Source organism: Mirounga angustirostris, unplaced genomic scaffold (genome assembly GCF_029215605.1).
Source record: "Mirounga angustirostris isolate CCGP_5_RB_7025 unplaced genomic scaffold, mMirAng1.0.hap1 SCAF_2, whole genome shotgun sequence".
NCBI classification, from domain to species: domain Eukaryota; kingdom Metazoa; phylum Chordata; class Mammalia; order Carnivora; family Phocidae; genus Mirounga; species Mirounga angustirostris.
This window is the reverse complement of record NW_026991710.1, coordinates 60191231-60203490: the sequence shown is the minus strand read 5'-3', so window position 1 is coordinate 60203490 and position 12260 is coordinate 60191231. Positions and strand designations below refer to the sequence as shown.

Genomic DNA, 12260 nt, shown 5'->3' with positions numbered 1-12260 from the left:
TCTGTTCTCAATTTTCTCTGTCTCCCTCCTATCCATTTTTCAGGCTGTAAGAAGTATGTGGGTGCATATTTAAGAAGGTGGCTAGAGGGCAGACCATAAATGGCCTTGCTGGCCTTGAGGTTGGTCTTAATCTCAAGAGCAATGGGACGTTGAAAATTTTAACAAGTGGGGGCAGGTAATTCTATTTTTTTTTTTTTTTTAAAGATTTATTTGACAGACACAGCGAGAGAGGGAACACAAGCAGGGGGAGTAGGAGAGGGAGAAGCAGGCTTCCCGTGGTGCAGGGAGCCCAATGCGGGGCTCGATCCCAGGACTCTGGGATCATGACCTGAGCCGAAGGTGGATGCTTAACGACTGAGCCACCCAGGCGCCCCTCGCCCCCACGTAATTCTATTTTGAAATGTCTCTAGCTACATAGTAAACAAATTGAAGGAGTTCTGTGATGAGTAAATAAGGTGAATGGATACTGCCAGTATCTCAGTCAAGAGCTGTGATACTCGAGTGGTGGTACTAGGTTGTACTGAAGTGTGCTGCTAGAGTATTGGTGTTAGAAATCTAAAGAATTTGGGGGCGCCTGGGTGGCTCAGACGGTTGAGCGTCTGCCTTCAGCTCAGGTCATGATCCCAGGGTCCTGGGATCGAGTCCCGCATCGGGCTCCCTGCTAGGCGAGGAGCCTGCTTCTCCCTCTGCCTCTGCCTCTCTCTCTCTCTCTGACTCTCATGAATAAATAAATAAAGAACATTAAAAAAAAAAATCTAAAGAATTTGAAAGACTTGGGTAAAATGGCCAGGGCTTGGTGAGGGAAAGGATGGTATCAGAAGAATTCTAAGTTTCTCACTTGCATAATTGGAGAAATAAAATGCTTTGTGAAACACAAGGGAAAACAGGCTTTCTGGGTGAGGAGGCAGGAGTGCTAGTGAAACCTTCTTGGATTTTGATGTTAAACTGGACCTGAAAGGATCAGGCTGTCTAGGATTGTGTAAAATTTTGGTTTGTGCCTTATTTCAGTATATGAAATGGTCAATTTTATGTATACTTAACTGCAATTAAAAACATGCTGTGCACATTATAGAAAATACAGATAATCCAAAAGAATGAACTCCCATAGTCTAATCTAGATGGTCCCTGTAAATACTTTAGCATGGGTGTATGTGTTTTCCTATATACTGTTACACTGTTAATGACAAACCATTTAACACTTGATAAAGTGTAGATTGAGCCACCTTTGCGTGCCAGACACTGTTCTTGATTTTGAAGTTAATGTGAGTGAATAAGAGAAGCATGGATCTCCCTGAGCTTATTAATAATGATAAAGTGTAGTTGTAAATGCTATGCAAAGCATTAAGATAACGTAGCCACTGACTTTAGGATGGTGTTCCCTGACCACCCATTCTGGCACTCCAGCCAGAGGGACCAGCTAATTTAAAGCCTGTAAAATTGGAAAAGCAGGGAAGGTAGGAAGACGCTGGGATTGGTGAAGTGGGGTCAAGAGTTGTCAGAATGGTTAAGAGGTAGTGTAGGAGACATAAGGGGATTAGATCACTTCAACCAGGGTAAGGAATTTATTTGATTATTTTTCTAATTCCTGCAGGAAGCCGTTAAAAAAAATTAAGCACGGGAATGATAGAATAATGCCATGTCAAGAATACATGGTATGAGGGGCGCCTGGGTGGCTCAGTCGGTTGAGTGTCTCTGCCTTTGGCTCAGGTCATGAGCTCAGGGTCCTAGGATTGAGTCCCGCATGGGGCTCCCTGCTCAGCCGGGAGCCTGCTTCTCCCTCTCCTCCCCACCTGTGCTGTCACTCTGTCTCTTTCAAGTAATTAAAATCTTAAAAAAAAAATACGCTAGGAGGACAAGAATGGAAGCAGGAAAACTAAAAAGCTACTGTAATTCAAGACTTAACATCAGAGGGAAGGAAATAGACGTAGCTCATTTTTTGGCACCTGAATTTAGGAGGTGTTTTGATAAAAGGAATTGACAATGACAAGTTCTGGATAACATACAGCTATCAATGAAAAGCAGACGTTTCCACTTTAAAATAGTGCAACCAGTAAAATATCTTTACACCCATTTTTATTTATTTTTAAAGATTTTATTTATTTATTTGACAGACACAGCAAGAGAGTGAACACAAGCAGGGGGAGTGGGAGAGGGAGAAGCAGGGAAGGGAGCCCGATGCAGGGCTTGCTCCCAGGACCCTGAGATCATGACCTGAGCCGAAGGCAGATGCTTAACGACTGAGCCACCCAGCCCCCCCCCCATTTTTATTTCTAAAATGAGTTTTCTATAATATTTAAAGGTAAATTGAGTCACACTTCTGGTAGCTTTACATCTTGGTTTAATATTTAGGCAAGTTAGTCATTATTTTACAGCCAAGTAGACTGAAGCTCAGAAAGGATATTGCAGTCATACTAGTATGACATAATTTGAAATACTGCATTAGCCAAAAGGGTCAGTCTGCTTTAAAGGATGATTTATTTTAGAAAATGAGTTTGAGGGGCGCTTGGGTGGCTCAGTCAGTTAAGCGTCTGCCTTTAGCTCAGGTCATGATCCCAGGGTCCTGGGATCGAGCCCCACATCAGGCTCCCCGCTCCATGGGGGACCCGCTTCTCCCTCTCCCTCTGCCTGCTGCTCCGCCTGCTTGTATTCTCTCTCTCTCTCAAATAAATAAAATCTTTTTTTAAAAAAAGTTTGAAATACCAGAAATTTAAACTTTGAATGCAATGCTTTTTTATCCTGGGGTTATTTTAGCAAATTGTAAAATCACAGCCTCCAGCTTTAGTTGGATCCTAAAATTAAGGCTCCCTTAATCAGGAACTACATTCAGGAAGCACAGCATTAAGTAATGAGGCACAGTAGAGAATTGGACAGAAGTCACATCGCTGCAGGGGTGCCTGACTGGCTTAGTCGGTAGAGCACGTGACTCTTGAACTCTGGATCTTGAGTTCAAGCCCTACGTTAGGGGTAGACTTTGAAAAAAAGTCATTGAGAAATCAAATTGCTGTCAAGTACTCCACATCTCTGAGCTGATAAAAAGGAATAATGTCTGAGGGCCCACCATTTTACATATATTTTTTAAAACCGAATACCCTATTAAGTTTAATTTTTTTTTTGTTTTGTTTTTTAAGATTTTATTTGCGAGAGAGCATGAAAGGGAGGAGGGTCAGGGAGAAGTGGACTCCCTGCTGAGCAGGGAGCCCGATGCGGGACTCGATCCTGGGACTCCAGGATCATGACCTGAGCCAAAGGCAGTCGCTTAACCAACTGAGCCACCCAGGTGCTCTGTTTTTGGTTTTAAAGAGGTGAACTGGGCTCCTGGGTGGCTCAGTCGGTTAAGCATCGGTCTGCCTTCGGCTCAGATCATGATCCCGGAGTCCTGGGATCCAGTCCCACATTGGGCTCCCTGCTCAGTGGGGAGTCTGCTTCTCTGCCCCTCCCCTGGCTAGTGCTTTCTCTCTCTCTTGCTTGCTCACTCTCTCAAATAAAATCTTGAAAGAAGGTGAACTAAAGGTTGTAGAGGTAAAAAATTCTTGCATATTGGTGATAAGGATAGCGACTTAGAAAACAGACATGAGAGCTGTAGCATGATGACTTACCAGAAGTGACTTAGAGTGATGTTTTAAAGCAGGCACTCAAGTAACAAATGTGTGACAGAAGTGAGAAGGATTTACACAGCAGTCCATGAATATTTATTAGAATCTTAGTATGTGCCAGAAATCATCCTAGGTGCTGGTTAGCAATACAGCAGGTATATAGCCTACCCTCTGGAAACTTGTATCTTTTGAGGGAGGGTGGCAACAAACATGGAAAGAAGTAATTTCAGTCTTGATAAGTTCTGGGCACAGTACAACTCATTTAGTCCGAACAGTAATCCTGTGAGGAAGAGTACTGTTTATTTTACAAAAGAGTTAATTCAGGCACAGGGGTTAGCTACTTTTCCAAGATCACATGGCTAACAGAGGGCAGAAGTAGTGAAGAATGTAATAGTGACAGGAAATGGGCTGTTGCGTAATCGTTACCGAGGGTGGTGGTGAAAGGCCTCTCTGAAGAGGTACATTTGAGGTCCAAAATAGAAGGAAGTCTTGATAAGAACTGGTAGGCGACATTCCAAATAGAATGAAGAGCAAATGCACAGGCTCTGTGTTTGGAAGCTTGGTGTGTACGTGGGCAATAAGGCCAGTGGGGCCATAACAGCAGATAACAAGAGATAAGAGCTAAATTGTGGGTGGCCTTGTAGTTTGGATTTTACCCTTGTATGGGGCTTGTAAGGATCTGAACAGGGAGGTGATGTGGTCTGAATTAGTGTGGAGACTGTTAGGAAGGGATATCAGGTGATGGACATGGTAGCTTAGAATAGGGTTGCAGTTGTGAAGACGGTGATAAATGGTCAGCTAGTAAGATATATTGTGGAGATAGAACCTAGAAAACTTAATTATGGATTAGATTCTGAATGTGAGGGAAAGAATGTTTAAGGATGATCCCTGGGATTTTTATGGAACTTGGGTGGAAAGCTGTACTCTATTGAGATATTGAAGGAGCAGGAGTAGATTGTGGAGGGAAAAATCAACAGTTCTCTAGTAGCAATGCTAAGTTTCATATGCCAATTGAATAGCCAGGAAGAAATGTCAGGTGGTTTGATTTTGGAGTTCTCTGAGGAGAGCTCAGTGCTATGAGTGGCCAGTATAGGTCTTTGCAGCTGGTGGATGAGATGAGATCACCTAGGGAGTAAGTGTACAGAAGAGAAGAGGCTGAGTGAGGACTGAGCCCTCAAATACTCTTAAAATTCAGGGTTTTAGGGGCACCTGGGTGGCTCAGTCAGTTGGGCATCTGCCTTCAGCTCGGGTCATGATCCCGGGGTCCTGGGATCGAGCCCCACGTCAGGTTCCCTCTTCCCCAGGGAGCCTGCTTCTCCCTCTCCCTCTGCCGCTCCCCCTGCTTGTGCTCTCTCTGTCAAATAAATAAAATCTTAAAAAAAAAAATTCAGGGTTCTAGTACAGGAGAAGCCTGCAAAGGAAACTGAGGGAGACAAAATATAGCAAGTACTGGTGTCATGGAAAGCTATGTTTCAAGAGTTTATCTCAAAAGGAAAGAATAGACAGTTGTGTCAAATGCTGCTGAGGTCAAATAAGGTAGTGAATTAATTAAGCTGGGCTATCTGCTATAGTAAATAGACCCCAAAGTGTCTAATGGCACCAACAATTGTTTTTTACCTATAAAAAATAGGAGAGTTGGGGCGCTTGGGTGGCTCAGTCATTAAGCGTCTGCCTTCGGCTCAGGTCATGATCCCGGGGTCCTGGGTTTGAGCCCCGCATCGGGCTCCCCGCTGGGCGGGAAGCCTGCTTCTCCCTGTCCCACTCCCCTGCTTGTGTTCCCTCTGGCGCTGTGTCAAATAAATAAATAAAATCTTGAAAAAAAAAAAAAAGAGTGGTAGTGAAGAGGCCAGTGGTCTGGCCCTGCCCCACTTGGTCATTTAGGAACACAGATGAATGAAGGCTCTACCAGCTTTAATGTGTGGCTCTAAGATCATGCTGTAGTCATCTTTGTTATAGCCAGGTGAAAGAGAAAAGGAATATGGAGGATCTTGTGTGGAGATTTTTATGGGCCAGGACTGGGAATGGTAGATACCACATGTTCCATTGGCTTGACTTAAGTCACATGACCCCAATCTCAATGGAGATTGCAGAAAATAAACAAGCCATACGTACAGGAAAAAGGAACCAGCTTGTGAGTAGTTAGTAATCTCTGCTACAGATGGCCTTGGCAAGATATAGGCCATAGTGACTTCACAGAAAAAGTCTATTCGTTTACTTCTGATTCTCTTAGGCTTTCTTTCAGCCTTATCATATCACTGAAATAGTTTTTCCCAAGTTTTGTTATAAAGATTAGAGGAATGGGGTAGAGGTTAGAGGGAGATGGAACGTCAAGGGGGAGTTTTTGTAAGAGGCATGTTACCAGTGCAAACAATGTGTGTTTTTAACATTTGAGGAATGGATTTCCAGGTTCACACTGTTATAGTATAGATATATGTTGAATTTGGCAAAGTGAGTGGTATATTGTACTTTAGGTGTTCAAAACTAATTGTCATCTTAATCACTTTTATATGTAGTAATGAGGTCATTGAATCAACTACTAGGTTGAGAACAGAATTCTCTCTTCTATGGCAAGTGTCCTTCCATCAAAGAACCAGGATTTCAAAATAAGTCCATTTTCTTCATAGAATGAGATGTATTCATACATAGCTCCATGCTCTATAATATACTGAAAATAAAGACTACTTTCTGTAGTCTGAAGTTTTATGACCCTTCTGTTCACTTGGTGACTCATTTGAAGTGATGCCAAAAACCTATGATAATTCAGTATCTCATGGGACCTAAGTGAGAGGTATTTTTTGTTTGTTTGTTTGTTTGGCAAGAAACTGACCCAAGCACATAGTTTTTGGATGTCAAGATGTGTAGAGAATGATCATTGCCAAGAGTCATTTAATAGGGATGATCACTAAAGTGAGGAAGACAGTTGGGCTACTCTAAGCTAAAATATGTAAATTTATTGAAAAAGATTTCTGGGAAGGCCATATATTTCTTGTCCTGTAGTCTATTTTGTATTGAGATAATTTACATACATAAAATCCACACTTTTAATACAGATCAGTGGTTTTTAGTATATTCACAAGATTGTATAACCATGACCACTATCTAATTCCAGAACATTTTCACCACCCTAGAAGGAAATCCATACCCATCCAAATCCAAATCCATTCCCATCTCTCCCTCAGTCCCTGGTAACTACTAATCTTTCTGTTTCTATGGATTTGCCTATGCTGGACACTACATAAATGGAATTAACACATGGCTTTTTGTATCTGACTTCTTTCACTTAGCATAATGTTTTCAAGATTCATCCATGTTGTAGCATGTAGCAATACTTCATTCTTTTTATATTCCATTGTATGGATATACCATAGTTTATCCATTCATCAGTTGATGGACATTTGAGTTTCACTTTTTAGCTATTATGAATATCATTGCTGCTATAAACATTTGTTTAAAGTTTTATGTGAACATATATTTTCATTTTTCTTGGGTGTATACCTAGGAATGGAATTGCTAGGTCATATGGTCCTTAGTCTCTTTTATCTTTTGTTTCTTTGCCATATCTCCACTTCTCCTCTCTTGTTGCCAATCTCATGCACACCCACATTGTTTTCTTTAGATTTTTACAATATTTTCACTTTTTTTAGTGATTAAAATGTCCCTCTCAACCTCTCCCTGTATTTTCCCACTTGAGTAGTTCATGTTATGATTTTTCAAAAAAGTTCATCACTTTTCATACTGTGACCTCATGGAATTGAACTCAATTCCAATGACAGTCTTCAGTAATCTTCAGCTACCCAAAGGAACAGCCAAACATTCCACCCTTTAGAACCCATCATTGTCATCATCTTGTGCCAATTCCAAGGTCTTAAATTCACAAATTGCTTTAACAGTCACTTTTTCTCCTATTTCACTCCCATTAAACTTCATGCCTATGTGAACTCCACTCCTTCAGTGCCTCTGCATTTTCAGTTTATTAGCTAAATTCTGTCAAAATTTGTCTTCCTATCTAGCTGGAACCCATGGCAAGCCATTTCAATGGTGCTTTCTCCATCCTACTTGATTTCTTTTCTTTCTTTCTTTTTTTTTTTTTTTTTTAAGTAAGCTATACACCCAGTGTGGGGCTTGAACTCATGATCAAGAGTCACATGCTTTTCTGACTGAGCCAGCTAGGTGCCCCTCCATCATACTTGATTTCTTAACTCCTTTGTTTATTATTCTTGCTGTACCAATTCTCTAAGAGTTAGCTTGTGTGCCATTTGTTTTCTCCATTCTTGCCCCTGGGGATGCCAAGTCCTATAAAATAGAGTCAGTTGGTTTCACTGCAAATTCATGGTGTCCAGGCTCAAGTGGGCACATTTTACTATTTTATATTCTTTTCATATCAAAATGACTTCTTTGTAACTATTTCAAGGTATTTCTGCTCTCAAATCCTTGAGCCTCAATCTCACCATTATCTTTTTCAGCAAAAATGAAGTTCTTTTACTGAGAAGATCTAGACCAGCCACTGTGTCTGTCCTACACTTTTCTCAGTTTTTCCTTTTTTCTTTAAGCCTCTTCAAGGCTAAGACCTTCTCATACTTTACCACCTTCACTACCTGTCCTAGGCTTTTCATTATTCCTTTTCTTGCCTCTTTAAAGCTTCTCTCCATTCTTTTTCCCTACAAAGATTTCCCAGTTGAAAACGAAAAATAAGCAATAACCCAATCCTGCTTCTACCTAATGCTACCTCCTCTTCAGCAAACCTGTAGGTAGCTTTACCCAGGATGTATAATTGTTGAATACCCTATGTCTCCTTCACAGTTGGCTTTCAAACTTAGTTCTTTTTGAAAGAAAGCATTCTATTCACCGAATCTAGTTTTTTAGTCTTTATCCTTTTGGTTCCCTGTGGGATATAAACAGGTTATTTAAGCTTCAGGGCCTCTTGTCTGGAGGGGCCTTTAAATGTTCATATTGTTGAATATATTTGTAAGGTTGGAAAAATAAAATATTCTTGTATTTTTTTTTAAAGATTTTATTTATTTATTTATTTATTTGACAGACAGCGAGAGAGGGAACACAAGCAAGGGGAGTGTGAGAGGGGAAGCAGGCTTCCCGCTGAGCAGGGAGCCTGATGCGGGGCTCGATCCCAGGACCCTGGGATCATGACCTGAGCCGAAGGCTCCCTGCTTAACGACTGAGCCACCCAGGTGCCCCGATATTTTTGTATTCTTGTTCTCAAACTTCAGTCCTAACAAACATGGATTTGCCACTTTATAAAAGGGGGTCTCCTGAATTCATATAAAAAATTCATCAGATTCTGTTATAGCCTATAGAGGTAACAAAACAGGGCATGGCTCCCTCCTACTTGGTCACATCCAGGGATAGAGCTAATTTCTACATGAGGACATCTTGGATTGGCCAAAGAATTATATTCTTTCCATGCCCAGGTCCTAGGTCTGCTCCTCATGATTACAGGTTCAGGAACTAGATTTTAAGCAGCTTGACCAAGGTGATCAAGCACTGGAAGATTAATTCATGCTAACCAAGCTTACAAAAGATAATTTATAAATCAGAATATTTATTTCTTAGTATACAAGAAAGAATTAATACCTTAATATTGACTATAGTTATAAATATCTGCTGTTCCAGGACATTCTCTTAATTGGATCAAGGTGTTCTAGAGCCCAAATACGATTATAAAACGTTTAGTCTTCATGATTTCTTTTTATAAAGATTTATATAATCTCTACACTCAACGAGGGGCTCAAACTCAGGACCCCGAGATCAAGAGTCGCATGCTCCCCGGACTGAGCCAGCCAGGCTCCCATACTCTTCGTGATACAATGTGAAAATAAGTACTTGAGTGCTTAAGGCCTTTCACTGGAGGGGTATGGCTTAAACCCCAAACTACTTGAAGATGAGGAAATCCCTGTTTCTTATGTGACTCAAGCCTTTGCGTCATTCTGATCTACCAGTCTTGCCTGGTCATGGATCTAGCCTTAAGCCATGGTCTGTACCTTTAACATCTCACCCCCAACTGCACCCTATTTGGCTGCCACAGGCCGGTATCGCACATCTCTTCTAGTTCCTCTGATGGCCTAGCCCTTCTCTTATTTCATTCATGTTCTTTCTCCCTCTTCCATTATCTCCACTTAAAGTGTGTCCCTCGCTTTCAGTGCCCAGGCTGTCCTCCTCGAGGTCCCTCCTAATGTCACTTGTGTTGTCACCTACTTGCTTTCACCTTGCCTCACCTACTAATCATCACTTCCTAGGCTGTCACCCTCATCACCTACCTGGCCCAGCCTGGCCCCACTGCCCCGACTGGAAAGGAAGCATCGAATCGCGGTCAGGGGGAACCCTCCCGGGTGGGGGCGCCAGGGGCGGGTCTTGCTCACCGCCCCCGCAGGGAAGCTGCGAGGAATGCTTCATCGCCCTCTGTGCCTGTTTTCCCCCTTCTGTTTTCTCCCAATCCCACAAAACCACCACCCTCTTATTCTCTCCGTGAGCGCCGGAATCGCCTCTTGCTCTCAGTTGCGAGGAAAGGTCTCCCGGCAAAGGCAGAAAGGTGCCGCTCTACTTGAGAATTGAAGTATAAAGTGGGTGCTGGTGTCTGCGCATCAGTGCACAGAACCTGGGCCAAGCCCTAGGTGAAGGGGCAGGGCGGTTGGCGCTGAGCCAATCGTAGCTCGTGACGACAGGGCCCAGCCAATCAGAACGCGGGAGGCTTGGGGCCCTCAGGGCGGGGCCGGACGGGTGGGAACCCGCCCCCTTGCAGCTAGCTCGGTGGCCAACGCCTTCGCCCAGGGTTTGCTGGAGACAAGCAGGTTCACAGACTCCAGGGACTGGGCACCTTGAGAGCTGGGAGACGGTGCCCTCCCACCCAACTAATTTCTTTACAGGCCTTGGCCTTAACAGGCGTGTTGGTGCCTGCCGTGGACGCATTCTGACCTGCGCTGTATCCCTCTCGGGAGACTGTGCCGATGGTTGGGGCAGAGTGAGGTCGTTGCCTTGACGACGGCAGCATGCGGCCCGCGGACCCCCTGAGTGTGAGCCTGCGGCAGGCCGAGGCCAATCTGCCTCCCTGCCTGATTCGCCCCGGTCCGGTGACTGTGTCTCCAGGAGAAATCAGACCAGCTCCGGAATTGCTAGTTTGCTAATCAGCATCTTGTAGACCTGCGAGCGAGATGCATTTCATCTCAAATTTGTTTCCAAGTTGAAAACCTTTGGGTCTTTCCATGTGAAAGGATTTTAAAGAAACAGTAAGTATAATACTTTTAAAAGCTTCTATTATCTCGTTCTCTGATTTGTGATAGATTTCAATCTGTCTTTAACAAAATAAAAAGCATTACTTTTATTATCTGATTGTTGGTATTAGAACCGTATGCTTACATGGCACATGTCCAGGAATACCGCATTGCCAATTGGCCAGGCATCCTTTTAGTTTGTATTACCCTTACACACCAGGAGTAGAAGACGTGAAAAATTGTAGTTTATGAGTAACTGTTTCAGGAAACAAGAGGCTTTTTAAACCGTGAGACTTCTTCTTCTTTTTTTTTTTTTAAAGATTTTATTTATTTGATAGAGAGAGACAACACAAGCAGGGGGAGTGGGAGAGGGAGAAGCAGGCTTCCCACCGAGCAGGGAGCCCGAGGCAGGGCTTGATCCCAGGACCCCGGGATCATGACCTGAGCCGAAGGCAGACGCTTAACGACTGAGCCACCCAGGCGCTCCCCGAACTGTGAGACTTCTAAGGTATTTGTGGGCAGTGCCACTTGAAAAAGCAGGTGTGTTCAATGTGCTGTGACTACGTGTGTGGTTGGTTTCCAGAATAAACTTGGACTGGCCAACTTGCTTAATCTTAGCTTGTGATATGCTTCAGAACATCTTAGACATGCTTAAGGTAATCTTAATTTTGTTCACTTTGCATTTTCAAATATTGAGGACACCAATTGCAAAATGTTTGAAAATGATCCAGGTTATAAAGTCCAGCTATATTTGTTCTTGGCATGAGAAACCTAAAGTCTAGATCTTAATAAAGCATGCTGTCTTAATGGAAGGAAAAAAATTCAGTAAAGGAGAGAGAATTACACTGAGAATTTTTTTCAGACATTTTATTTAAAAATAGTAGATATTAAATGGAAGTTAATATGTCAAATATGTGGAAAGTTAGTGTTATGGACACTGCTCTGTAAACAGTTTATAGAACCTACTATCAAAGCTAGTGGTAAAATATGAAATAATTGGAGTTGGTGTTGACTGGAATTTACTTTCATCTTTTCCCCCTTCAGGTCAGTCTTCTGGTTTTCCATGTATATCTATGCCTTATTATGTATGTATATTAAACCCTAAATTATTAGGGTAAACTGATGAAAATGTGTACACACTGGGTTATCACAGTTTGCTAGAACAAAGAGGGTATTTGTTTTGTCTTTGTTATCAGTGTACTAATATGGAAGCAAATAAAACATCACAATTCACAATCTGGGTAAATTAGTTTTAGATTACCATAAGGACACAATTAATGAGATAAGTGAGAGTTTTTTTTTTCTTTCCACGTTTTATGAATGAGTATTTTTGTATTGTTAGGTTAAAAAAATAAACTATAAATCATCATTTGAATATATAGTTACCCAAAGATTGTTTTTTTCTCCCAAAACTTTTAGAATCATACTGGGATTAGGAGAAATA

At 42.2% G+C, this 12260-nt stretch overlaps 1 protein-coding gene across 3 annotated transcripts in view; it reads left to right on the top strand.

Annotated features, from left to right (window-relative positions):
- The first annotated feature begins 9202 nt into the window (after positions 1-9202).
- CDKL2 (cyclin dependent kinase like 2) overlaps positions 9203-12260 on the top strand; it is a 43082-nt gene continuing 40024 nt past the window's right edge. For 2 of the 3 annotated variants that reach the window (XR_010409428.1, XM_064584595.1), the window contains exon 1: positions 9203-10831. The gene's annotated coding sequence lies outside the window, so the exon portion shown is untranslated. The remainder of the gene's footprint in view (positions 10832-12260) is intronic. The other variant, XM_064584596.1, reaches the window with a different exon arrangement.